At 48.0% G+C, this 27,587-nt stretch overlaps 1 pseudogene; it reads left to right on the forward strand.

Annotated features, from left to right (window-relative positions):
• Nucleotides 1-1,369: 1,369 nt before the first annotated feature.
• Nucleotides 1,370-1,540, forward strand: LOC146171066 (U2 spliceosomal RNA; annotated as a pseudogene).
• The last annotated feature ends 26,047 nt before the right edge of the window (nt 1,541-27,587 follow it).

The raw sequence follows: 27,587 nt of genomic DNA on the forward strand, positions 1-27,587 counted from the left end.
CCGGGTAAGCGACTCCCCGTTGTTGGAGGAAGGACAATCGCAATTCTAAGGTGAGACCAACTAATATTTTTCACCCGAGCTGGCTGCTTTCTGTATGCTTCACACAGCAATCCTTCCATTGTTCCTGTCTTATTGCATTGTTGGGCGCCTCCTGCACGCAGTGACAATTCGGGTTACTTTTCCGCGCATCATTGCATGCGGGTCAATTGTTTGTGTTGCTAGGGAATGGTTTTATTAAGAATCCCCTGTGAGATATGTGTCGTCATCTGGCAAACCATAGAACAAGTTCTACTACAGTAAACCGTTTACCAGCGCTGTTTCTGCAACAGCCGAAAAGTGGCGCCACTTGGGCACATATTTTGAATAGGATCGAACCGCAGGGACAGCCGGACAGGTGGGTCAACAGAGACACTCCCCTGATGGGGCTGGGACGGGTAGATCACCGCCGCTTGCGGCTGGGGAATGTCTGTCACCGAATTTTTATTTGTTGTAGGCCGTCATTGCACCCGCCACCGCTTCGGAGGTGGACGACGGCTGTTTTTGCGGTTCGCATCTTCCTCTCTCTCTTCCTTTTCTTTCTCTATTTTCTCTTCTGTCTGCACGAGGCAGCGGAGGTGGCTCAGCTACAGAGCCAGTAGCAGGCCCGTGCATTTTCTTTTCCTTCTTCCTACAGCCACAACAAACAACATCAGGTGGGTCAACGCCGCATGCGGCGTGGGCTAGCCTGCCACTGAAGTTTATTCTGTTGCAGGCCGTCATTGCACCCGCCACCGCTTCGGTGGTGGAGAAAGGTTGTTGTTGCAGAGCGCGTTTTTATCTCCCTCTTCCTTTTCTTCTCTATTTTCTCTTCTGTCTGCACGAGGCAGCGGAGGTGGCTCAGCTCAGGCCTGTGCATTTTCTTTTCCTTCTTCCTACAGCCGCAACAACAACGCCAGATTATCGCTTCTCAGCCTTTTGACTAAGATCGAAGTATAGTACTGGACCTACGGGGCAGTATAACTCGGCCTTTGGCCAAGTATAGTGCTTTGATCGATGCTAGGGGTCGGGACTCTACTCAGAGTCCCGGTTCTTAGAACCAGCTTTTAACCATTTCCTTTCCGGCAATGCTTGGGTCCCCCTTGCCCATCGTATGATTGGGTGCCCTGAACGGCTGGCGTGGGGGAGCGGTGCTCCGACACCGGACCTTCACGTCACAACACTGCCCGATCGGCTGATCTCTTGTGCGGCTGGGTATTTTGTATGCCAATGCGATAGGGATGAGTCCCATTTGCATTGACATTCCGTAGACTTGGTCAACCTAACGATCCCCCCACTTATGGATGCTCCCCTCTAGGGGAGCCCATGACCATTTTCTCGTTACAGTGTCCCAATCATTGTGAACAGCCACCTCTGTTCCTAACAGCTTAATATCTGTTACGGGTTCTAATTGTACCCATGATATTAAACTGATATTTTAGCGCGGCGGAGCGTTCGGAGTTTTCCTCACCTCCGCCACGGGTCGACCCGGTAATGCACTACTTCCGGGACCGTTATTTAGGGAAAGGCGCAAACTACGGGACACTGAGACACAAGAAAGCACAAACACAAAGCGCTGACTATCAACTGAGGTTTTGCAAAAAGGCAGGAATGATGCAGCGAAGAGAACAGGGAGTGGAACAGCGATAAAGATAATGGTGAGTCACCTGCCGTCGGAAGATAGTCACGACAATAACACTTCTTTTTGGGCGAGTTGGTACATTTCGAAAACTTTTGAAAACTCTCAAAGTTTTCAAAAAATCACGACAATAAATTAATCATTTGCTAATGGATGAAATTGTGGGGAAAAACAGGCATCGATTGAACACAAGATAAACAATAGATAAGCAAAAATGGAGATGAAGAGGAAATGATAGCGGTAAAATGTATAAAATGTCGAAGTTAAAAATCGAAATTTGGTGAAAACAGCCATCGATGAAACATAAGATAAACAATGGATTAACAATAATGAGACATGAAAATAGATAGCGGTAAAATCTATAAAACGTAAAAAGTAAACGTCAAGGAGTAGAGGGCCTCAGTGAGAGTAAAACACACTAAAACAAATTCAAACCGAATGGCAGAAGGAATTGCAAGCGGCCAAAGGGGATAAATTCTTAAAAATCTTTAAAAGTATAACATTTTGAGGAGTAATATGCATACAGGTGAAGAAACAATTAAAACCAGCAAAATTGTATATACAGCAAAGAGCCGGGCGATGAACAAGAAAAACACTAAGAAAGGAAAGGAAACCATCACAACGCATGCCCGGAGGCACTTAGGAATTTCATTTCTTTCTCCAATAAACAGATTGATGGTGTGCTAACACAGTGGTCCTTGGCACGGCGGATTTTTATAGCTTCAATTATCTACCTAGACATATGATCTCGTCCTTTGCCGATAATCGAACAATTATGTAATACAGGGACGCGAGATTGCTTTTCACATTTTTTGCAGCGATTGGCCACATTTCCAGAAATTACAGTGTTTCCTACATTATTTTTATGTTCTTGCAGCCTTATATTTACGCATCTACCCGTTTGACCGTATTGCCTCCAGCAGGTCAGGGGCACAGAATATATAACACCGGAGGTGCAAAAAATGTGGGGATTGCCGTGCGTCTGCCCACAGCCGCGGTCAATCGGTTGGTTGTTGACTCTCCTACAGAGCAAGGCAAGCTTGATTGGCGCGCAGAAAGCAACGTGGACGCCTGCACCTTTAACAGCCTTTTTCAAACCGTGTCTAATTTTATGAAGGTAAGGCAAGACGACGACTTCTTTTGTTCGCTCTGTTCTGGAGCCGCTGAACGTTTCTTGCTCAAACTTCCGGCCACTGATAGCAGGAGGGGCAGAAGGTAGCCGGCGTCAAAGAGCCGTCCGACCTGCTTTGGAAAACTAACATCGAGACGATGTTCACATGTTTTTTGTACGGCATTGAGCAAACACAACCTGAAGATGCCTTGCTTGATTAACTTGGAGTAGGCAGACGAAGACGTGAGGAGCGGTTTCTTACCTCTGGGCTCATAGGACCAGCAGGTGTGCACGTCAGAAAAATAAAGACGTAGGTCGAGAAAACGTATGGAGTTACCTTCCGGAAATTCAGGTGTTAATACAAGAGGCTCAAGAGACCGGTCAAACAGGGATTGTTACTTTGGTAGAAATTTTTCTAAATTCTTTTCCACTGCATTTTAAAAGGATGAGATAGTCTGCTACAAAACGAACATTTTTTACCATATAATTGCCAAGCGTCTTTTCCGGAAGTAACCTGTCATAGTGGGCAAGGAATATATCGCTGAGGACAGGTACTGCACATGAGCGTATGCACACACCTATCTTTTGCAGGTAGGTAAGCTGGTTGCACTTAAAAAAGAACGACTTGGGATAAAAATTTAGGATTCCCAGAAATTCCTCGCTCGGCAACCCGATTCGGTTTTGGAAATTAACTACACAATTAATGTCGATAGCTTCTTCAACACAATTCAAAAATTCCTGGTGCACCAACCAATAATATAGGTCTTTGATATCGATGGAGAATCCTTTAGGGTCCTTAAACGCATAGACGCTTAAAAACAATAATATGCTCAGACCCCTCAATTGCAAAACGATCAGTTACCTCTAAATGCTTTAGTTTGTTTTAGTGTCTTTTATTCTCACTAAGGCCCTCTATACCTTGATTTTTACCTTTTACGTTTTATAGCTTTACCGCTATTGCTTTTTACCTCCCATTATTGTTAATCCATTGTTTATCTTGTGTTCCATCGATCGCTGTTTTTCACCAAAATTCCAACCATTAGCAAATGTTTTACCTTACTGACGTGACTATCTTCCGACGGCCGGTGACTGAGCACTATATTTATATCGATACTCCACCCCCTGTTCTCTCGCCAAGTTATCGCTTCTCGGCCTTTGGGCTAAGATCAAAGTATAGTACTTCTCGGCCTTTTGGCTAAGCCCGTAGGATGAGAGGAAGTCATTTTATCTTGTTCAAGGGGTCATTCTGCCCGTCTAGGGTGCCACCCCCTCCGTTCCCGTTGTACCATCGGTCCTGCTGCCCTGGTGCCTGGCCGCTGCCTGGCGTCCGGGGCTCCTGCTGCTGGCGGCCTGGCGTCCTGCCTCCTGGGTCTGCGAGGTCCTGCTGCTTGCCGTCGTCCCCCGGCGCCTGGCCTGTTGCCAGGTGCCACGGGCCCCTCCACCTGGCGGACTTCCCCCCCCCTTCCTAAGGTCCAGCTGCCGGATGCCTGCGGTGCTACGCCGGGTTTCCTGCCTGGCGCCCCGGTCGTGCGGTGATGGACCACCTACCTCCGAGCACTCGGCCTTCCAAGGCCCAGTGCTTCACCTTCCAGTTGCCGGAGCCTGCTCCGGCAGACGACATCATTGATGCCCTGGAGGGTGTCGTCGGTGTCGGGGGGCTGCAGTACTTGCAGCACCTCGGCGGAACTAAGTTCCTTGCTTCTGTTTCTTCGATGGCGCAAGACATCAATGATGCTGCCGCGGGAGCTGTGCTCGTCGGCAGTCACCATGTGCCGCTGGGGCAGCTTGCTGCTCCAGTGGTTTTTGTTACTGTTTTCAGGCTGCCGCCATGTGTCAGTGAGGATGCCCTGACTGCAGCATTATCGCCATACGGAAAGGTGCAGGCCATCACTGAGCCCGGCATTAAAGGGAAGAGCTACGTACGCGACGGGTGCCGTCTAGTGAAACTGGACATGGTACGAGCCCCACCGAACTTCCTTTTTCCATCGCGGGCTATCAAGTCATGCTCGATAATCGCGGCATGAAGTGGGTGTGCTCGCGATGCGGAAGAGAAGGCCACATGGGCGCCGCCTGCTAAGCGACCAAGTGCGGAGGCTGTTCCGCGTGCGGCCACAGCACTGAGACCTGCAGTACTGGTCGCAAGCGGTGTAGTAGCGCGCATGTCACTTCAGATTGCGTCCTGCCACGCACGTACGCAACTGCTGTAGCAGCTGCTGCTGCCACGCTCCACAAAGGGCCAAGCGGTGCTGCTGACTCTCCGGAGGAACCGTCTGATGGTGACCACGCGTCTCGAGACTCCGAACCCGACGATAAAGCTTCAACGGTCACCATTGCTGCGGATGGACAAGGAGCAGCGGCCAACCTCGGTTCCGAAGCTTTAAGAGTCCTGCATACCGGAACTTCTATCCCTGGAGGAAACTTTGTTCGAACCGAAAATGACCGCTGCACAACGGAAACCATCCAAGACCTCTGAGGAGGTGTCCGAGTCCCTGACAGAAGACTCTCCGCACCATACACCCAATAAATCGCAGGAGGGATCAGGGAGAGCCAGGAGCGAAGAACGCCCTTTTCCGGGCTCATTAGCGGCTGCAATGCCCCAGCGACCCATTAGTGGGGACTCCTCGCTGCGGCCAATACAGAAGATGCCCGGTGCAGAAGAGGACCTTTGAAAGCGGACTCTTTCTTCGGATAGCGGGTCGGGCCCGTGCGGCTCGGCGCCAAAGAAAAAGCCCAAGAAGGTGAGCGGCAGCGAGGCAAGCGAAATGGACACTAGGCCTCCTGATAATTAAGCCCCATGGCGCCAACAGGAGAGCGACAGGGCCGTAACGGTCCACATCCCTCCTTTCCGATCTTCAGTGGTCCCGGCGTCCACCCCAAGGGGCCATCAAGGGATCTCCATCCCGGCCCGTCAACTCGGGCGGTACGGGGGACCAACGATGGACGGTGTGCGGGTTGGGACTCTGTTGATGCGCGAGTGACTGTGTTTTTTTCGCAGCCAAGTGCACCGACCGAACTCCCTTGCAGCGGTGCCATTGGCACCGGTTGGCATCGTCTTCCTGCCGCCGCCGGGGCGCCAGCCGGGGTGTCCCATGGGTCAGGGAACCCTCTCGTCTGAGTGCCACTACTGCAACGCTGCGCCTTCATGAACTCTACCTGCCGCACCGTGCCGTGAGTGTGTCCGCATTGTTTGTTTTGTAGTTTCTTGGTTTGGCTTGTTATTTGAGTTAATTCAATTTCTTTGCCATGGCTTCCTTTAAGTTTCTTACTGTTAACGTGTGAGGGTTTCGCAACCCGGACAAGCGGCGCGAAATTATTCATTTTGCGCGTTTACACGGAATTGATGTTGTATTTTTACAGGAGTGCGATATACGTACTACATCCGATGTATTATCTTTTCGTTCGCGTTTTCACATTGATGCATTCTTTTCGTTGACAGACTCACGGTATTGTGGTGTAGGCGTTATTTTAGTGACATCCGCGTTTCGCAATGGAGCGCCTTGCACATACGGTCTTGACGAGCGTGTTATCGCAGTAAACATGTTCTTAGAGGGGCGGAAGACGCGATTCATCCGCGCCTGTTCCGGACGGCATTATGGCGGCGTTCTACTGAAAGCTCTTTAACGTTCTCGGCGGCCTAATAACCAGTTTTGTGAACATGGTCATCCGGGATGGAAGGAAACCTGCTTCCTTCATAGCAGGACGTATCATATTGATCCCCAAAGAAGGAGCGTCGCTGTCATCTCCGGATGCATGGAGGCCAATAACGTTACTGAACAGCGACTACAAGTTGATTACCTCCCTGCTCGCCAAGCGTATCCGGTCACTGCTGGCAGATTTAATCTGCCAATACCAATCGTCGGCGGTACCGGGACGCTCCGTATTTGCAGCTCTCACGTTCACGCGTGATGTGTTTGCATACGCACAAGAAAAAGGAGTGAGCGGAGTGTTCGTATCTTTTGATCAAGCCAAGGCATTCGATAGGGTCAAGCGCCCGTATTTATATGAAATCTTAAGGTACTATGGGCTTCCCGAAGAATTCATAGGGACCATGAAACCCTTGTACGAAGATGTGTCATGCGATATGATATTGAACGGAGAAGCGCTCCCCAATTTCGCTGTCACCCGCGGTGTGCGACAGGGTTGCTTATTGTCACCGGCAGTCTTTGTCCTGTCGTTGGACCCACTTCTGCGGCGCGTCCTCAACGAGCGTCGCATCCTTGGCTGTGCCGGGATAGCACAGGGTGAGGTTAAGATAATGGCATACGCAGACGACATCTCCTTGTTTGTGCGTGACGGGCAAAGTCTAAAGAGTTGCCTGGCAGTTTTCAGGGACTATGCATCGCTCTCGGGAGCGAAACTGAACGCGGGAAAATGTCACGCCCTCCGCTTTGGCGATTTCCAAGAGGCGCTCCAAGAGCCGATCCCCATGGTAGAGACTGTTAGAGTACTAGGAGTCCTCTTTCAAGAAGGAAGCGTATCCCCAACTACTTGGAGCCTAATGATTGATAAAACCAACAGGGTAGTCTCACACGCAGTGCGTTTTGACTTGACTATATGGCCGCCAAAAGCGCGGTTATCAAGAACAGGGTGCTTGCCTTCGCGCTCTACGTAACAAGGGTGGCAGTGATGCGAAGACGTACGGCAGGTAGACTCGCCTCCCTAGTAGGCACCTTCCTCTGAGGAGGACAGACGGCCCTAGTGGCGCGACATCTGGTTCAACTTCCCTGTAATAGGGGAGGCCTCGAAACACCATGCGTTCAAACGGTTGCGCGTACGGTGATGGCAAAGCTGGTCGTGAGCCTTTTTGAGAAAGAAGTCTACCTAGGACGGCCCCTACTGCTATACTGGCTTAGCACCGTGAGGAGGGCCTTCACTCCTCAAAGACATTTCGGAACGCAAGCGGAAACGCCACACCCCTTCTACCAGGCGCCAGCCAGGTTCAAAGTAACCCTCAATGTGGACCTGCCAGATGTGAACATAGAGGAGGTGCCGCCAATAGAAATAAGTACCCTCATGGCGTGCGCTCGCCTAAGCGCAGAAGAGGTGGAGCGGACCGAGGCAAATAGCCGGAGATCTTGGGCCACAAGCAAAATGCCTGATCAGGACAAAGACTTTGAGTGGCGACGGCGGTGGGGCGTGCTTCCGACTCGGGACCGTCTCCATCGATGGGGGGTTGTCCCCAACAGTCAGTGCCCGCAGTGCGGAGCACCGGAGGCAGGAGACCACTTCGCATTTGACTGCCGTGCATCGAGAGTTATGTGGCGCCTGGTCTATCGCATGTCTTCGGTGCGGGCAAAACAACCGCGGGGTTCATTTGCGCGGCTTGGGATGGAGTGCACACTTTTTGTCTTCTGAAAGCGCCGCTTCCTTGCGGAAGCACGCAGGCAGCCGGCACGAGCCATGTAGTCAGCGCTGAAGAACCTTCGCCTCCTGCTCTGGGAATACCTATCCGAGAGGCCCGAAGTAGACGGAGAGGCGCGATTTCTGCAGCCCTGGCACACACGTTTCTTTGTCGTGAAACCGAACGGGCTAGTCATGCCGGCACTGATATATTGATTACACAGGTGGTGTGTATTTTCCTATCTTGTGCATTGGGATGGGAAGACTTGACTTGTACCTTTTGTATCGTATCTTTTGTATCGTTTTGTACAATTTTATGTAAATTGCATGGACGTGCAGGCAGACCCTGCTACTGTGTAAGATTGTTAATATAGCGTGATTTGCATCGTACATATTGTATCGTTTTGTATCTTTTTTATGTAAATTGCATGGAAGTGCAGGCAGACATTGCTACGGGTTAATATGTGATGTAGTGTGTTTTGCACTATATGTACATACGTTTGGAAGTCAATATACTTCTCTTTGTGTAGTAGTAAACCTACGGCTCAGTATATCTTGGCCTTCGGCCAAGTGTAGCGCTTTGATCGATGCTAAGGGTCGGGACTCTACTCAAGGTATCTGGTTCTTAGCACAAGTCTTTACCCATTCCATTTCCGGCAATGATTGGGTTCCTCTTGCTCATCGGATGATTGGGTGCCCTGAACCGCTGGCGTGGGGGAGCGGTGCTCCGGCACCGGACCTTGACGTCACGACACTGCCCGATCGGCTGATCTCTTGCGCGGTTGGGTCCTTTGTATGCCAACGCAATTGGGACGAGTCTCCGTTTACATTGACATTCCGAAGTTTTGGTAAACCTGGAGGACAATTGCAATTAGAAAATTAGAAAAACTGCTTTGTTTGTTAATTTTTTTTACGGATTTTTTTCCGACTTTTTGTTCCGACTTTTTTTCCGACTGCTTTCTGGCTTTCTTTTCCACTTTTACTGCTGTGTGGTTTATTTTACAGACAGCGCGGTATTATTAGTATATAATTATTTACGCAACAGTAAATGATTAGTAATTACTGTTTAACTAGCCAATAATGAGTAATATGTATTATTCAGCACTTAGTGTATAAATAATATTTTGATAAATATTTACTAATAAATAGTAACTGATAATTGATTGACATTTTTCCATATAAGGTACGCATTTGAGCGTACTATGGTACTGCTCTGTGATTGGTCGAGACCTCCATGACGTCTTCCCGTCTCGACCAATAAGAGCCGCGGCAAAAGCGTGACACTCTTGTTGACGACAACGATGAGGCAATAAAGGCTTTTGCCATAATAACAGTTGGTCTCTGCAATAAAGTATTGCTTGGAAATCTACAAACCATTCCTGAAAAACACTGTTTTAACAGCGTATATCTGTTGCTTGTTCTACATCAAGTGCTGCAGCGCAACGGCACGAAGCCTAGACAAGAGAATGGGACAGACGCAGCGCTGAACTGACAACATAAGTTTATTAAGGGTGCCAACGCTATATATAATCTGGCACCGCAGAAAAACGTGAAATGGAAACATGGGACGGCACAGTCAACCTGTATCTCTCTGATCTCTCTGATATGGCAACGGATGGTGCACTCACACATTTCGCACCAAGCTGCCTAATTTCCGATGCCTCAATAATCGTCCTTGTTAGCTTATCTTTGCGGGTGGTGACAATCCGGCTTTTGTTCAATAAAGGATAACACGAGCAGTCACGAAAGTAAATTCCTATATGGAAAACAGCATTCTTAACATTAGTGCGATGTTCCCTAAGTCTGTCATTCAGACAACGGCCAGTCCGGCCGATGTACGAAGAACCGCAGGAGAGGGGGATCGAGTAAACAACATTATTCATACAAGACACATATTTGCTGGGATTATTTTTCTTGAAATTGTTATCATCATCTCTCTTCTTACCAGTTCTATTCACGCGCGAGCACATGGAACTTAATCTGACAGGGGCTGGAAACACCAATTCAACACCACCTCTTTTCCTATTCCTTTCAAGTTATGTGACAAAACATGGATGTATGGTATAACAGCTACGTATAACAGCTCGAGCAAATAAGATTGTTTCTCTCTCTCTCAGCTACCCCCACTTACTCTAGATTTTTATAGCGCTGAAGAAACATCACAGGAAGAAAGACACAAAAGACAGAAGCTGTGGTGTTTCTGTGGTGTTTCTTCAGCGCTATAAAAATCAAGATCATGTACCAACTAACCCGTCAAAAAGTCCCACTTACTCTAAGGGTGTCTGGGAGTGTGCACATCGTTAATGGCGCATCAGTAATAATACCTTACAATTTTTAACGGGTGACAACTATTGAGGCGTCCGCGACAGGGCGTTTGGTGCAATCAAGCTCAGAGGACGGAGAACGAGTTGGAAGAGTTTACGAAGAGGTCGTAAACAGGGTAGCAGCAGAGTGATAGCGAGAGGTACCGCGCGAAGGTAGTTGGGAAGGCCCATTGAGCAGTGCTGTGTGATAGCATTAGGCAGTTCAGATTGAAGATGAATCTCAAGGAGATTATTGCATTGGGCCTAGAGAAAGGTCTTAAAGGAGCTGAACTGCGAGAATGGGTGGACCGAAAAGAAAGGGAGGTTCTAGAGCAGGCTAAGAAAGAAAGAGAAGAGGCTGAGAAAGAAAGAGAGAGGCAAAGAAAAGAAAGAGGTAGACAACGAGCCGAAAGAGAAAAAGAATGGCTGAGGAAGCAGGCAGAAAAGGAAAGAGAATTATAAAAGAGAGAGATATTCTTCTGAAGAAGCTAGCTGTGATTCGGCGTTTGAAAGGTATCACCGAGCCTCTGGAGGTTACCTTGCCTTATATTAGGAGTTACACTGAAACGAGTGAGTCGTTGACAGCAACAGGTGCTGTGGAAACCATCTCCGGAAGTCACAGTAAAGTTGCGGAGCAGACCGTTCCTGCAGCCGTTATTTGACAGCTCCTCCTCTAAATAAGTCATGCACTCAGACGTGGTGCAGTCCAACGTGGAGCTAGAATCCAGTCCTTCATCATCAGGCGATGAGCACGCGAATCAGGTTTCTGGCTCGACAACTGCCTTCGCAGCTTCCGCGCAAACTGTCATCTCGGAGGGCACATTCTCAATTTCCTGAGAAATTTTAGCTCCGGTTCAGTCTTCTCTTTCTGAAATTTCTGTTGCAGGAACGGTCTGTTCCACAACCTTACAATGACTTTCGGAGATGGTTTCCACAGCACCCGTGGAAACCATGTGGAACAGACCGTTCCTGCAACAGAAATTTCAGAAAGAGAGGACTTAACCGGAGCTAAAGTTTCTCAGGAAATTGAGAATGTGCCCTCCGAGATGACAGTTTGCGCCGAAGCTGCGAAGGCAGTTGTCGAGTCAGAAACCTCATTCGTGTGCTCATCGCCTGATGATGAAGGACTGGATTCTAGCTCCACGTTAGATTGCACCACGTCTGAGTGCATGACTAATTTAGAGGAGGAGCTGTGAAATAACAGCGAGCACGAAAGCTCAGATGGAGCGGAAGCTCAAGACAGTATTCTTCCGAAAATTCAAGAGCTGGTTTGGAGCGATGGCTTGACTAATGAGGAGGTTCTTCAAACTGAGGAAGATGAGAAAGCCTTTTTCTCAGAGGAGACCATCAGTGCAGATCCTAGACTGATAGATTCAGATATGGAAGAAATCGAGGGTGCACTGCGATGAAAGAATTCAAGGAAAACTTTAAGGAACAAGAAGTAACTAAAAGTGAAGAGAGTATTAGTCTCCAGTAGAAAATGAGTCCTGCTTAAAGAAATTGCTACTGAAGGTCGTAAAGAAAAAGAAGGAAATCGAAAGAAATAATCGAGAACAAAGTGGTTCTCAAAGAGATACTCGATCAATAAAATGTTCTGGCTATGCGAGTAAAACCGGAGCAAGCGTGCCTCTGCTAATACTGCGAAAGAAAGTAAAAATGAAAGGAAAAGAATTCAGCACTGCCCAGGCAAGTGAAATAGACCGAGGCAGGTCCCGAAGAAAAACAAAGCAGAAGCGTCTGAAATGCTGGAAGCGCAAGCGTAAAGAGAGCAGCCAAGACAAAAAAGAAACGAGAAAACCGACAAGAAATAGTACTAAGCATGCTAGCGCCAGCACTGTCCGCAAGCATCATATTGGCAGCAAGAATGACCAGGGTCAAATTTCCGACCCGGAAGCAAAACTGAGTAAGAATCGAGACAGGAGCGAGAACAACTCACGATGGAAAAGGCTCATAGTAAAAGGAAAAAGAGCAGAACTCGCGAGAGGAGGAAACAACAGAGTCTCGTGAAAAAGAGAGCTTGCTTATCTCAAAGATGGAGACGAACTGCTGTGTTATAAGGAGGAGGTGACACACGAGTGTGCAAATATAGGCGAAGCTATTCCTTGAGTTTGACGACTTCTGATTGGAAAAAAAGTCTGCGCTTCTGTGTTGCTAAATTTTCATGTGTATCTTGACAACAGTGCGTTGTTATGTTTGTGAAAATCATGGCATTGATGTCTGAATTTTGTAATGTGTGACTGCAATTTGTGAAATTTGTGCAATGTATGTGGGTGACGTGGACATTTCCCCAATGTAGTTAGTGAGCGCATGCATGTGCGCGCGATGTTCGTGAGTATGGAGAATATTGTAGGACAATATTCTTTAATGGAGGGGCAGTGTCACGAAATCGGCGCACATTTTTATAAAGCCGGCGCGGCACGAGCCCCGTGCGGCGCCGCATCAAAAATTTCCGCAAGGTTCTAGAAAAACCTCCTTCCCCGCGCGAGAGAGCACGTAGCTTTGTACGCGTCGCCGTCACCCTCTTTCTCCTCACCCGGCGATGACGGTGATCCATCAGTCTGGAAAATTCCAGCTGTCTCCAGAACCTTCGGCGGCGCCTGACCAATGACGACGCGCGGCTCGACGGGAGGAAAGGGGAGCGCTCTAACCAGCGAAGCTAGGAGTTTGTGCGCGCTAGCCTTAGCGCGCCTTAACAGACAGACGCGGCGCGCCCAATTTATGCAGATCGCGCCGCTTGTATAGTCAGTCAGTCAGTGGTTGCGGCGTGTTCGCTGGTGCTTCGGCTGGACTCTCGGGGATCACCCGCTGCTGGCAAGCCCCCGGGCCTGCGATGGAGCGGCGCTCGTCTTGCATGGCGGCCACATCGTGACTCTCGAGGCGTCGGACTGCAACAGTGCCCGGTGAACAATTTGGTGTTTGTTTATGCGACTGTTGTGTTTGATCTGTGTTGTAAAGCCTGTGTGTTATTGAATACCTCAGTAGTTGCATGCTTAGCGTTAGTTTTTCTGTGAACCTCTCGTCTCTGCAATTTTAGTGTTTGTGTATTCCTCTGTATCGACTCTTGCAGTGTATAAAGTGTGTTTTGTTTGTTACTTCTGACTCCGACCCTTACTCTGGCTTGAACCGGCGAGAGCTGGGCACCAATCGCCCACTCCCTTCTGTCACTACAAGGTAGTTGCATTCCGGCCGAGCTTGCCCCGCAGGTCGAGGGCCTCTCCTTTGCTACCGGAACAGCTACCCCCATTCACTCTAAGGGTGCCTGGGAGTGTGCGCTCCGTTAAGGGCGCATCGTTAATAATACCTTATAATTACTAACGGGTGACAAAGTGAAATGAATTCTAGGCCTCCCGAGAATTGAACACCATGGCGCCAACAGGAGAGAGACCGGGCTGTAGCGGTCCGACTCCCTCTTTTCCGGTCTTCAGTGGTCCCGGCTTCCACCCCAAGGCGCCATCTAGGGATCACCATCCCAGCCCGTCGACTCGGGCGGTACGGGGGACGAACGATGGATGGCGTGCGGGTTGGGAATGGGTTGGCGCGCGTGTGACTGTGTGTTTTATCCGCAGCAGAGTGCACTGACCGGACTTCCTTGCTGCCCAGCCGTAGGCGCCGGTTGGCATCGCCGTCCTGCTGAGTTTTCAGTTCAATGTATATTTTTTGCCATGCCTTCCTTTACGTTCCTTACTTTTAATGTGAGAGGGCTTCGCAACACAGACAAGCAGCGCGAAATTATTCATTTTGCGCGATTACATGGGGTTGATGTTTTATGTCTACAGGAGTGCAATATACGTACTCCATTCGATGTATTATCTTTTCGTTCATGTTTTCACATCGATGTATTCTTTTCGCTGACAGACTCACGGTGCTGCGGTGTAGGCGTTATTTTGTCACCCGCGTTTCGCAATAGAGCGCATTGCACGTACGGTCCTGACGGTCGTGTTATTGCCGTAGACATGTTCTTAGATGGGCGGAAGACGCGATTTGTGAACGTGTATGCTCCAATCACAAGAGCACTAACAATAACTAACAAATATCGTTCTAATTACTGAAACATGGCTTACTTCCACCACACCTAATGACTGTATTATTCCTCCAGGATACACCATATTTAGATGGGACAGAGATACTCACGGTGGGGGCGTGGCAATTGTAGTTAAATCATCTCTTAGGCGGCACAGGTGGACTGCAGTATGTCGGAATCGGTCTGGTGCAGAATACACTTCGAAGACATCACGTATTTTTTTGGAACTATTTACCTACCGCCAACACACCCCCTGATTTTCTCGATGAAGTGAGACTGTTTCTATCCGCGCATGCACACGCCGATGCACGGTTGATAATGGCTGGTGATTTTAACCTCCCGCACATTGACTGGAATAATATGTCACCTGGACACAAAGAGACTTCGAGTGCAGAAAAACTGTTAGAACTTTTATTTTTGTATAACTTAAGACAAATTGTCTACGAAAATACTAGAGTGACACTTCATTCTCAGTCTTTACTTGATCTTGTATTTGTTTCAAATAAAGTCGGCGATTGCGAACTGACTGTCATGGATGGCTTATCAGATCATAAGATAATTTTGCTTAATGTACTAGTTAACAAAAGCAATTGCACAGAGCCTTCCCCTCAGGTGCTAGTGAAAGATTACGCACGGGCGGACGAAACATCTATATTGGATTACTTAGAAATTTCTTTTAGTGGATTTGAGTCAGCCCTCGAGCAGGGATCCCTGGAGCACTTATGGCAGCGGTTTAAAAATACAATAAAATTTTGCGTGGATCGTTTTATTCCCACATGGTGCAAGAAGATACGTAAACACAACCCGTGGATAACCAGAGATATCATGCACATGCACGCACCTGTCATGGCCACATTGAGGTGTTCGGCAGGTCGCTCGACGCGCCCAACTCTATGGCGTATGGACGTGTCGTTAATGCTGGACGTCAAGAGCTTCAGCGACATTCGGGCGGAAGTGTCCAGCTACGTTCCTGACATCAACCAGCTGTCACCCGAGGGGTGGGACAACGTGAAGACGGAAAGGCGGGCAATTCTCGTCCGGGCAGGTAAGGAGAAAAGTGCACTGCGCACCGCCGCACTGAACGATGGGCTAAGAAGATTGAGGATAATTCAAAGTGCCGATGACTTTATTTATTTATTTATTTATAATACCCTCAGGGTACAGTTGTACGTTACAGAGGGGAGGGGCGCATACAGGATATATATAAAAAACAGAAGGTTAACAAAAGCGTACAAATCTGAAAAACAAAACAAATAAAAAAGAACAAGGTACATGTGCAATTTAGGAAATTTAGGAAAACGGCATAGGTGTTAAAAACAACAATATAAAAATATAATAAGCAACAGTATACAATGATGTTATGCAAATAACCATACAGTAAGTTTTAAAACTAGGCAAAAAAGAAAGATTGCAGCGCGGATTTAAATTTTTGTTCTTCAGTTATACTTGTTAGTGATGCAGAGAGGTTATTCAAATCATTACAGGTGCGGGGAAGAAAGGAGTTAAAATAGGCAACTGTGTTTGTGTGCGGAATGTTTACCTTTTGACTATGGTTACGGCGAAACGAAATGTAGGATGGTGGCTGAACCCATGAGGAACGCAAGGTGGAGTTATGGTAGTATATTTTGTGAAAAAGTGAGAGGCGGGATAGTTTTCTTCGAGTAGATAACGGCGCGAGATGTAAGTATGCTTTAATATTAGTAACACTGGCTGTCCTTTGATAGTTATTTAAGATGAACCGGGCTGAGCGATTTTGTACTGCCTCAACGGAGTGTATGAGTGTTGCTTGACCGGGGTCCCAAACAGATGAGGCGTATTCCAGTTGTGGACGAATGTATGTTGTATACATTAATAGCTTTAATGATGATGGTGCAAGGGAGAAATTACGACGAATGTATCCGAGAGTACGATTGGCTTTAGCGATGATGGAGTTGACATGCAATTTCCAGGTTAGATCACTAGTAACGATTACACCAAGGTAGCGGTATGACTTTACAGATTCTAATGGGACGTTATTAAGCATATACATAGGACTTGTTACATTAGTTCGAGATACACTCATTGATTTGCATTTGTTAATGTTTAATTGCATGCACCATTTACTGCACCATTCGCTAATATTATTAAGGTCATTCTGGATTAGTAGGATACCGGAATTATCAGCAAGTTTACGGTATAAAACACAGTCATCAGCAAATAGGCAAATTTTCGAAGAAACACAGGAAGGCAAGTCATTTATGTAAATCAAGAATAAGAGCGGTCCCAGAACCGACCCTTGCGGAACGCCAGACCGGACTGGGACAGAAGGTGAGTTGATTTCATTAGCATTTACAAATTGTACGCGGGATGTGAGGAAAGCGCGGATCCAATTAATTACAGCAGGGTCAATGTTTAGAAAGCTGAGTTTATGAAGGAGTAGTGCGTGGCTTACTTTGTCAAAAGCTTTAGAGAAATCAAGAAATATACAGTCAGCCGAAAAGCCAGAATATAAATAGGCATGCAAATCATTAGTGAAGGAGACAAGCTGAGTTTCACAAGAGAATAGTTTACGGAATCCATGCTGTGCACTTGAAAAAAAGTTGTTATTTTCGAGAAAGTTAACAAGATGTGTGTATATAATGTGCTCCATAATTTTACAAGGTACGGATGTTAGGGAAATAGGCCTGTAATTGAGGGGATCGTGTGCTGGACCTGATTTGTGGATGGGGATTACTTTAGCAGATTTCCAGTCATGGGGCAAAATGCCAAGATCATAAGATTGCTTAAAAATGCACTCCAGTATTATTGAACAGTATTCTACAGTGTTTAGCAAAAATTTAATATTTATCTCGTCAGTTCCACAAGATAATTTGGGTTTCAGTTTGTTTATTAAAGCTTTGATACCTGTTGATTCAAATATTATTGGGTCCATGAGCTGATAATTGGTAGCATTCACAACTGGAATATGACTGGTGGGTACAGGGGATGAAAATGACTGAATGAATGCGTCGTTAAGTACTTTTGAACAGAGGTGAGACGGCACCGAGTCCCCTGAATTAGTGAGCAATGATAAGGTGTTGTTATTAGTGTTATTAGTGTTCCCTCGTATGACATTCCAAAATCGCTTTGGATTAGCCTTTAGTAACTGTGGAAGAGTAGTGTTTAAAAAAGACAACTTAGCTGACCTTAAAGACGTGATGTAACATTTAGCCGCTTTTTTATACGATAGCCAATGAGTTAGTTTTAAAGACTGTCTGGCTGCACGGAACAAACGCTTTTTCTTGTTTGATAATCTGTTCAGATGTGTATTATACCAAGGCGCTTTGCTGTTATTGTAGGCGGTTCTAAGGGGGACGTATCGGATGGTTAATTCGGAAATTTTATTTTTTAACATGGACCAGTTAGTTTCTATGGACCGGTCGTGAAGTGATGGCAAAAACAGATCTAGAAATGAGCAGAGTTCGCTGTTGATGGCGGTGTAGTTAGCTTTGTTAAAATCACGAAATTTTCTTTTTTGTCTGCTTGTTTTTGTTTGAGTCACCGTTAGCATAAAATGTAGGATATCATGATCGCTCAGCCCGGGCAGGTGCGAAACGATCGATAAGTTGTCTGCTGATGTTGAAAGAATAAGGTCGAGAACTGACGATGTACTATGTGTTACACGTGTAGAACGATTAACAATCTGGGATAAGTTGAAGTCTGAGCAAATGGAGAGAAACGGATTAGCTTCGGCGGACGGGGGATTTGAAAATGAGTTATCAAAGGACCAGACGATATTTGGAAAATTGAAATCGCCTAGAAGTAAAAGATCAGCACCAGGGAAACGAGTTACAATATGATTTAGAGAATTGTGTAGGTTATCGCAAAATGATGAGTCAGCCAAGGGTGGTCGATAACATACGCCTAATATTACTTTTTTAAAGTTCAGATTCAGGCAGCACCATATTAGCTCTAAATTAGTTATAATAGGTACAACAAAACAATCGATGCATTAACTGATAGCAATTAGGACCCCACCACCAACTCTGCCCGTTCGGTCACTCCGGAAGACAACATATTTCTTTTCACAATGAAACAGTTCACTATTTCTTATTTTGCTATTTAGCCATGTTTCTGTTAACACAATAATATCAGCATTACAGTCTTCTATTATAGCGCATAATTCATCTTTTTTTGGGTAAAGGCAACGGATGTTTGTGTATAACACTGAACATTCGAGACTATTCGAAGCGCCTCCCCTCATATGATCCTAGCTAGTAGACATCATGCGACCAGACCGGAGAGTTCTGCCATGAGTTTCACTCGCGATTTCTGCTGCATTTTCATAGGAATTGCTGATTTCATAAATGGCATCTTCACTTTCGTTGTAGCCGTAGCACTTTCGTCCTATAAAAATTTTCTTGTAACCAAGTTTGAAGGATACGCCACCTTTGGATTTGCCAAATTCGACTAATTCTTTTCTTTTATTAACGTTTTTTTAGTTAACGTTCGCCATGCGATAATACCTAGACATCTTGAGAACCAGATACCATCGCATCCTGCAAGATGGGTATGAGGATACGCAAAACAGGGATGTGCCGCTCACAGCTGAGTGCACGGCTGATTTGATGCACAGCCGAAGCACGCGCAGGCACGATGACCGAACGGCGTGGGTGGAGAGTGTAGACGTGGGCGATGGCACAATGTCCGAGGATCCGGCCGTAATCTCGCACGTCTTCCGCGAACACTTTGCCTCGCGATTTACGTCGGCCCTCCGAAATGAAGCCGATGGAGTGACATGTATTGCCACCTTCTGTGACAACTTACCTGCTCTGCCCGAAGCCGAGGGTGCGGCACTTTGTGCCCCAGCATCGCGTACGGCAGTGTTTGAAGTCCTACGAGACATGACACACTCATCCGCGCCTGGTGCGGATGGCATTATGGCGGCCTTCTACTGGAAGTTCTTTGACGCTCTCGGCAGCCCGATAACCACTCTGGTAAACATGGTCATCCGGGATGGAAGAAAACCTGCCCCCTTCACAGAATGACGTATCATCTTGATCCCCAAAGAAGGAGCATCGCCGTCATCTCCAGAGGCATGGAGGCCGATAAGGTTATTGAACAGTGACTACAAGTAGATTACTTCCTTGCTCGCCAAGCGCCTCCGGCCTTTTTTGGCAGATTTAATCTGCCTTTCCAATCGTTGGCGGTACCGGGACGCACCGTATTTGCCCCGCTCACGTTCACCCGAGACGTGTTTGCATACGCACAGGAAAAAAGAGTGAGCGGAGTAATCGAATCGCTGGATCAGGCTAAGGCATTCGACAGGATCGAACACCCGTACTTATATCAAGTCCTAAGGTGCTATGGGCTCCGCGAAGAATTGATAGGGACCATAAAGCTCCTCTACGAAGATGTGTTGTGTGATTTGATATTGAACGGAGAGGCGCTCCCCAATTTAACTGTCACCCGAGGTGTGCGACAGGGTTGCCCATTGTCACGAGCACTCTTTGTCCTGTCGCTGGACCCACTGCTGCGGCGCGTCGTCAGCGAGCGTCGCATCCGCGGCTTTCCGGGGATAGGACAGGACGAGATGAAGATAATGCCATATGCAGACGATATCTCCCTGCTTGTGCCTGACGGGCAAAGCCTGCAGAGTTTCCTGACAGTTTTCAGGGAATGTGCTCCGCTCTCGGGAGCGAAACTGAACGTGAAAAAAAGTCGCACCCTCCGCTTTGGCAGTTTCCAAGAGGCGCTCCCAGAACCGATCCCCTTGGTGGAAGCTTTTAGGGTACTGGGAGTCCTCTTTCAAGAAGGAAGCGTATCCCCAGCCACTTGGAGCCTGGCCATCGACAAAGCCAACAGGGTATTCTCAAACGCAGCACGTTTTGACTTGTCTACGGCCACCAAAATCGCAGTTATTAAGACCAGCGCGCTCTCCTTCGCGCTCTACGTAGCAAGGGTGGCAGTGATGCCAAGACGCACGGCAGGGAGACTCTCCTCCCTACTAGGCACCTTCCTCTGGGGAGGACAGATGGCCCTAGCGGCGCGACATCTTGTTCAAATTCCCCGTAATACGGGAGGCCTCGGAATACCATGTGTCCAAACGGTTGCGCGGACTGTGATGACCAAGCTAGTCGTGAGCCTTTTGGACAAAGAAGACTACCCAGGACGGCCCCTACTGTTATACTGGCTGAGCACTGCGAGGAGGGCCTTCATTCCTCAAAGACATTTGGGACCGCGAGCGGGAACATCGCACCCCTTCTACCAGGCGGCCGCCAGGTTCCAAGAAACCTTCAATGTAGAGCTGCCAGATGTAAACGTAGAGGAGGTGCCGCCAACAGAAATAAGCGGCCTCATGGCGTGCGCTCGCCTCAGGGCAGAAGAGGCAGAGCGAACTGATTCTAGGAGCTGAAGATCATGGGCCACGAGCACAATGCCGGATCAAGTCAAAGACTTTGAGTGGCGACGGCGGTGGGGCGTGCTCCCGACTCAGGACCATCTCTATCGATGGGGGGTTGTCCCCAACAGTCAGTGCCCGCAGTGCAGAGCACCGGAGATAGGGGATAATTTTCTTTTGAGTGTCGCGTATCGAAAGTTATGTGGCATCTAGTCTACCGTATGTTTTCGGTGCGGATAAAACAACCGTGGCGTGTGCATTTGCGCGGCTTGTGGTGGCAGGTACCTTTTTCGTCCTCTGGAAGCGCCGCTGCCTGGCGGAAGCCCGCAGGCTGCCGGCACGAGCCATGTACCCGGCGCTGCAGAGCCTGCGCCTTCTGCTCTGGGAATACCTATCAGAGCGGCTCGAAGTACATGGGGAAGCGCGGTTTCTGCAGCGCTGGCACACGCGCTTTTCGGCGTGAACCCAAATGGGCTCTCCATGCCGACATTGTTGAATTGATCCCACAAGTAGTGTGCATTGGATAACTTGTATGCATGTACATCCCCCCCCCCTTTATTCCCCTTCTTGTGCATTGGGATGGCAATATTTGAGTTGTACTCCTTTTTATTATTGTATCTTTTGTATCCTTGTATCCTTGTATTATTGTATCTTTTGTATAAAAGTGCGAGCAGACCCTGTATGGGTTGAGACTGTTATTGTAGAGTGATTTGCAACATCTGGATTGTGTCGGCATATTGTTTTGTATCCTTTACATAAGTGTATGTGTTGACAGGTCCACATTGTCGATGTATTGTGTGTTTTTTATGCGTTTGGAAGTCAATAAACTTCTCTTTGTATAGTACTGGACCAACAGGTCAGTATATCTCAGCCTTTGGCCAAGTGGTGAGCTTTAGTGGAGGCTAGGGGTCGGGACTCTACACAAGGTCTCGGTTTTTAGAACCAGCCTTTAACCATTCCTTTTCCGCAATGCTTGGGTCCGCCTTGCCCATCAGATGATTGGTTGCCCTGAACGGCTGGCGTGGGAGAGCGCGGCTAAGGCACGGGATCTGCACGTCACGACACTGCCCGATCGGCTGTTCTCCTGTGCGGCTGCGACTTTTGTATGCCAACGGATTTGGGAGGAGTCTCCCATTTTCATTGACATTCCGAAGACTTCGTAAACCTGGAAATCACCCCCCCTCCCCCTTATGGGTGCTCCTGCTCTAGGCGAGCCCATGACCATTTTCTCCTTCCAATGTCCCAAGAATTGTCGAAAGCCACCTCTGTTCGTAACAGCTTAAAGGAGCCCGAAACGATTTTTAAGCACATAATTTTGCCTCTTGGTTACGTAGATTTATTTATAGTGACACGATCAACAGTGGTTGTCTTACGTATTATCCAGTATTTAATATTTTATTTTGCTCGTGAAAGCGAGTTCAGACCACTGATGGTGCGAGCACACAGTGGCCATATTTGGCAGCGGCTATGAGACAAAGGGTCCGGTTTGATGATTGGACGAACAGTAAATTCATGGCTAATTGAACTCATGAATAATGATGCGCTTTGTCATGTTCTTGCGTTTACTAATATACTTACAAAACCAACATATTTATTTTAGATCAAAGCACTTCAAATAAAATGTTACAAAAGAAACGCCAAGGCTCCATTTTCCTGAATCCAAGAATTTTGCGCCCCTAGAGTACAAATAGCTGCTCCTGCAGCTCCTGTTTGCCCATGTGCTTGCCTCACGTGGTTTGCCATTTGCCTATTCCTCGTGGCTTGTTGTACGTGGTTCTTCGTATCCTAGTAGGCTGTCCTGCCTAGACCGATCGGTTTTCGCTGGTGAGGCCTGGTTGTAGCCTGGTTATATTTCGTGCTGTCATGAAGAAATTTGCGCAGTCCCAGGCTGCTCGAGCAGCGAAGGCGCTGGAGGAGTGTCATACCACAGATTTCCTTCCCATAATGAACGAAAAAGAATGTGGTTAGAAGGGGAGGGGTGGGGGGGTTGCGTGGAGTATATCCCTAGCACGCGCGTCCCCTTGTCCCTTTCCGCAAGGTCTGTTGACGCAACAAAGCGGATGAAATGTGTTTTTACCCCCCCCAGCTCTTTTTGTTCCCGACTTACTTGAACCCGCAAATTGCAAGCGCAGTTGATAAACAAAATGGAATTGGGCCCCCCACGGTAAATATTATTTGGAATGTGCACCTTTTGATTTTGGTCTTAGGTAGCAAAATATGGACGCAAAAAGAAGGGTAAACCATCCTATTCGGCTTGAAGCGATGTACAGCTATAATATAAAGCAGCGCATCTTTCGAAAGCATGTTCCCAATGTATATTTCTTAATGGAGTGTGTGCCAGACCTTGATCTTAGCATGTTACTACCAACGATCTGGGCAAGTTGCAAGAGGCTAGAGCTACCACTCATCTCAACGGTATATGAAGTTATTGTGGTTATAAAACTGCCTTTGAAATAGTGGTCTGCAGCTCATATTACTTCGTCACTGCATATTCCAGGAGCATCTAGCAGATACTGAAGAAGCAGACCTTGCTGAAGCCTCTGCACCTGAAGTAACATCTATCACAAGCCTAAATGTGAGCGTTTAAATTTTATTTGTATGATGGGATGTGTGCAAAAAATTCGTGCTATAAAACAAGTTTTACATGCACAGACCTCATCATTTTCCCATAAGATAGCAGCTAATGTGGAAATTGGGGCTTCACTTTTTCAACTTGACGTGTCAGGCTCTAATCTGCACGCCAGAGAGAAAGTATGTAGACAAATTAGCTGAGCAAAGTTGTATTTTGGCACACAAGTTTTTCATTTTTCCCCATGTATTCATTGCAGCCTTCGACAAGTTACAACGCAGACCACGACTACTGCAGGCAGGCTATAGCTTCAACACAAACTGATGAGACTTTTGTGGATCAAAATTCAATAGGTGAATGTTTAGCTGCTTCAAAGATTACTTTATCTCATTGTGTATGCATAGCTTATACTGTTTCATTTTACCACGACATTGATAGCAGGCTTGAATTTACTGTACTTGGTTGAGCGCCATCATGCTTATCATTATTGAAAATGCCTCACTTTGCCCTGAAGTGTGCAGGCGGGCTTCCAGGTTAATGTCGTGAAAGATCGATGTACGCACACAGAGACTGTGTTCTCTGAAGTGGTCTGCAGAAAATGCAAAGAAGGTGGAACAACTGATCATGCCTTGGACACCTCACTAGAGCTTGTTGGAGACTCTGCGAATAGAAGGTGCTCAACGCCAGTGGATAATTTGCCAAATGGGTCATTGCAATCAGTGGTTGAGCCATCCCCTTTGAAATTTCCTGCTGACGACACCTACGAACCATCATTGATGAGTTTATTTTTGTGAGTGTCTATTATCTATCTCTATACTAGTAGCGACTGTGTTTTTTGTTATGAATTTATTACACTAGATGTTACCTATATCTTTGCAGAAGTAGCAAGTCTCCTACTGTGCCAGTACACCACCAGAGGAATTTTGTCGTCTTCGAAAATAACCTCCTGGAATTGTTCAGAATTTGCAAGCAGTGCCAAGCGCCTTTTAAAATATTAATAGGAGTTAGTGGTTCCGCACTTTATGCTGCCACAGTGTGCACAAAGGAGCACTCATTGACCTGGAACAGTCAGCCAATGTTGAACAGAAAGGCACCGGGAAATGCATTGCTCTCTGCTGCCATATGTTTTTCTGGAGCGAGCTCAGAAAAAATGCTGCGACTCCTTCAGCAAGCTGAAATTTGTGTCCTGTCAACCCGTTCATACTACAGAACATTTATCTTGCGGCCAGCTATCAAACAGGTACGTTAGGCAAGTAGTTCATTTGAAAGTCACTGTGTTAATGCTTGATTCCTGTGTGCTTAATTATTCGGTGTTGGTGCATTCTTCTTCCAATAGTGTCACACCAAGGCTCGGTGACTGTCGACGGTGACAAAAACGACGAGCGTATGTCGAAAGGCGCGTGCTACAAAGAAGACGGCAGACAAAGAAGAAGACGCAAGAGACTGACGCGCTAGTTAAACGTTCGATCGGAACACCGACTAGAGATTGAACGTACCCTTGCATTTGGTGGAGGCTGCTCTTCGTTCCGTCCTCATGCTGGAGTTTCGCAGCCGCACACTCGCTTCGCCATCCGCTATGCCTGAGGCAAACAGCCAGACCGCCACTCCATGCTCGACTGCTCCCACCGCTTCCCCTAATATCATGTGCTCTGGTGGCCTTCGCCAGCGTGACCCCAGCTTCCTCAGTGGCGCCAACGACCAGGATGTAGATGATTGGCTATCCTCCTACGAACACGTAAGCGCCTACAACAAGTGGGACGATACCACCAAGTTAGCCAATGTCCTTTTTTATCAGACCGATGTGCCAATCTATGGTTCCGAAACCACCAACCCGGCCTGCCCACCTGGTGGGCCTTGAAAACTGGGTTTTCCGAGGTGTTCGACTGCCCCGCTGTGCGCAAATTGCGCGCCGAACGACGCCTCGAAGCCCGCGCTCAGCATCCTTAGGAAACGTTCACCAGCTACATAACAGACATTGTGGATCTTTGTAAACGTGTTACTCCTTCTATGTCCGAAGCTGGCAAGATCACCAAAATCCTGAGGGGAATCATCGACGATGCCTTTGAAATGTTGACTGCCAGAAACCCGCAAACCGTCGTCGAAGTGGTTCAGCTCTGTCAAAGTTACATCGCCCTCAAGAGGCAACGAGCTTCTACTCGGCGTTCTTTCGTGAACAATCGCTTATTGGAGCCTCAGACAGCATGCGGTCTCACTTCTGAACCGCCTTCCATCCTTCCCGCGATCAAGGCCTTTATACGGGAGGAAGTGGCTCGCCAACTGTCGCTCCTCCCTGCTTCTGCCGCAACCACCCCATCGCTAGATTCTGCACTTCGGCGCACCATCCATTAGCAAGTTGCAGAAGTTTTACCGCCAAGCTCTCAAATTACGCCTGTGACAGCCCCACTAACGTACGCCGCTGTCGCCGCCCGACCACCACCCTGCCCTGTCGCGTATGCTGCGCCGTTACCACCGCCACCCCCTCCACCCCGCCCTTATCTGCCTCCTCGACGTCCGGTCAACAATCCATGGCGGACCTCCGACAATCGCCTAATCTGTTATTCATGTGGCGTTCCTGGCCATGTCACCCGGCTTTGTCGCCAGCACGCGCAGTCGCACCGCAATGGCCCCCGCCTGTACAGTTCCAACTACAGTTCAAACTATTAACCTTTCCCTCCTCATGTCGCTGCTGGCACTTCTACGGACTCATTTTATCTTGACCGCTCCTCCCCCTCCTCCCGCCGATCGCCATCACCCCGCCGTCGTTCCCTCTCGCCGCTGCGCCGTCGCTCTCCTGCTGGCCCGGAGGGAAACTAACAGCCGCAGTTTCTGAGGCTAGGCTCTTTACGTTTCCACGTTGATTACAGGCGATTGAATAAGATAACGCGAAAAGACAGGTGCCCCCTTCCATGTATTGATGACGCTCTCGATTGCCGTCATGGTACCAAATTCTTTTCATCTCTGGATCTTCGCTCGGGCTACTGGTAGGTACCCATGGCCGCTGACGATCGACCAAAAGCCGCTTTTGTGACACCTGACGGTCTCTATGAATTTAATGTCATGCAGGTTGGATTGTGCGGCGCGCCGGCCACCTTCGAGCGCATGATGGACACCATTCTGTCCGGACACAGGTGGCATGATTGTCTTTGTTACCTGGACGATGTTGTCGTGTTTTCAAAAGATTTTACGTCACATTCGGACCGTCTCGAGCGTGGGCTTAAGTGTTTGACTGATGCCGGCCTCCAACTATTTTTGAAAAAGTGCTGCTTCGGGGCTCGTCAGCTTCCTCTATAGGGACACGTTTAGAAAGACGCTGTTCGTCCAGATCCTGCGAAACTCCGTGCAGTAGCTGAGTTTCCACGCCCAACTTCTATAAAGGATTTACGTATTTTTATCGGGCTGTGCTCGTATTTTCGTCCGCAGTTTCGCTTCGGTCATCTCGCCGGTGACTGAGCTCCTTGCCGGGGACGCTATTCTTTCGTCTTGGACATCCGACTGTGATGAGGCCTTTTCGACGCTTCGGCGCATTCTAGTGTCGCCTCCGATTCTCCGTCCTTTTGACCCTGCGGCGCCTACCGAAGTTCACACTGATGCCAGTGGTGTAGGTCTCGATGCTGTCATTACGCAATGAAAGCCCGGCTACCCAGAGTACATTGTTGCTTATGCTAGCCGCTCTTTAACAAAGGACGAAAAAATTATTCTGTAAACAAAAAGGAGCGCTTGGCCATCATTTGGGCCATTGGTAAGTTCCGCCCATATATCTACGGTCGTCCCTTTTCTGTTGTTACGGACCATCATGCACTCTGCTGGTTGTCCACCCTTAAAGACCCATCCGGCCGTCTTGCTCGTTGGGCCCTACGCTTACAAGAGTACAATATTCAGGACACCTACCGGTCTGGCCGTAAGCATTCTGATGCCGACGCCTTGTCTAGGACATCTCTTCAATGCGGATCTGACTAGACAGCTATCATCATGGGTGACTCATCATCCGTAGAAATTGGCGACATGCCCAATGAACAAAGGCAAGACACTTGGATCGCTTCTCTTCTCACGCTTCTATCTACAACTTCTGTGCGCCAAGCTTCACGAACGCTTCGCCGTCAAGCTCGTCATTTTGCCATCCGCCACGGCATGCTTTACCGCCGAAATTGCCTTTCTGACGGAGGCAAGTGGCTCCTTCTCATTCCTCGGCACCTCCGTTCGGAAATATGCGCCGCTTTTCACGCCGATCCTC

The sequence above is a fragment of the Amblyomma maculatum genome, unplaced genomic scaffold, assembly GCF_055883805.1.
Source record: "Amblyomma maculatum isolate TAMU_Amacu unplaced genomic scaffold, ASM5588380v1 scaffold_23, whole genome shotgun sequence".
In the NCBI taxonomy this organism is placed as follows: domain Eukaryota; kingdom Metazoa; phylum Arthropoda; class Arachnida; order Ixodida; family Ixodidae; genus Amblyomma; species Amblyomma maculatum.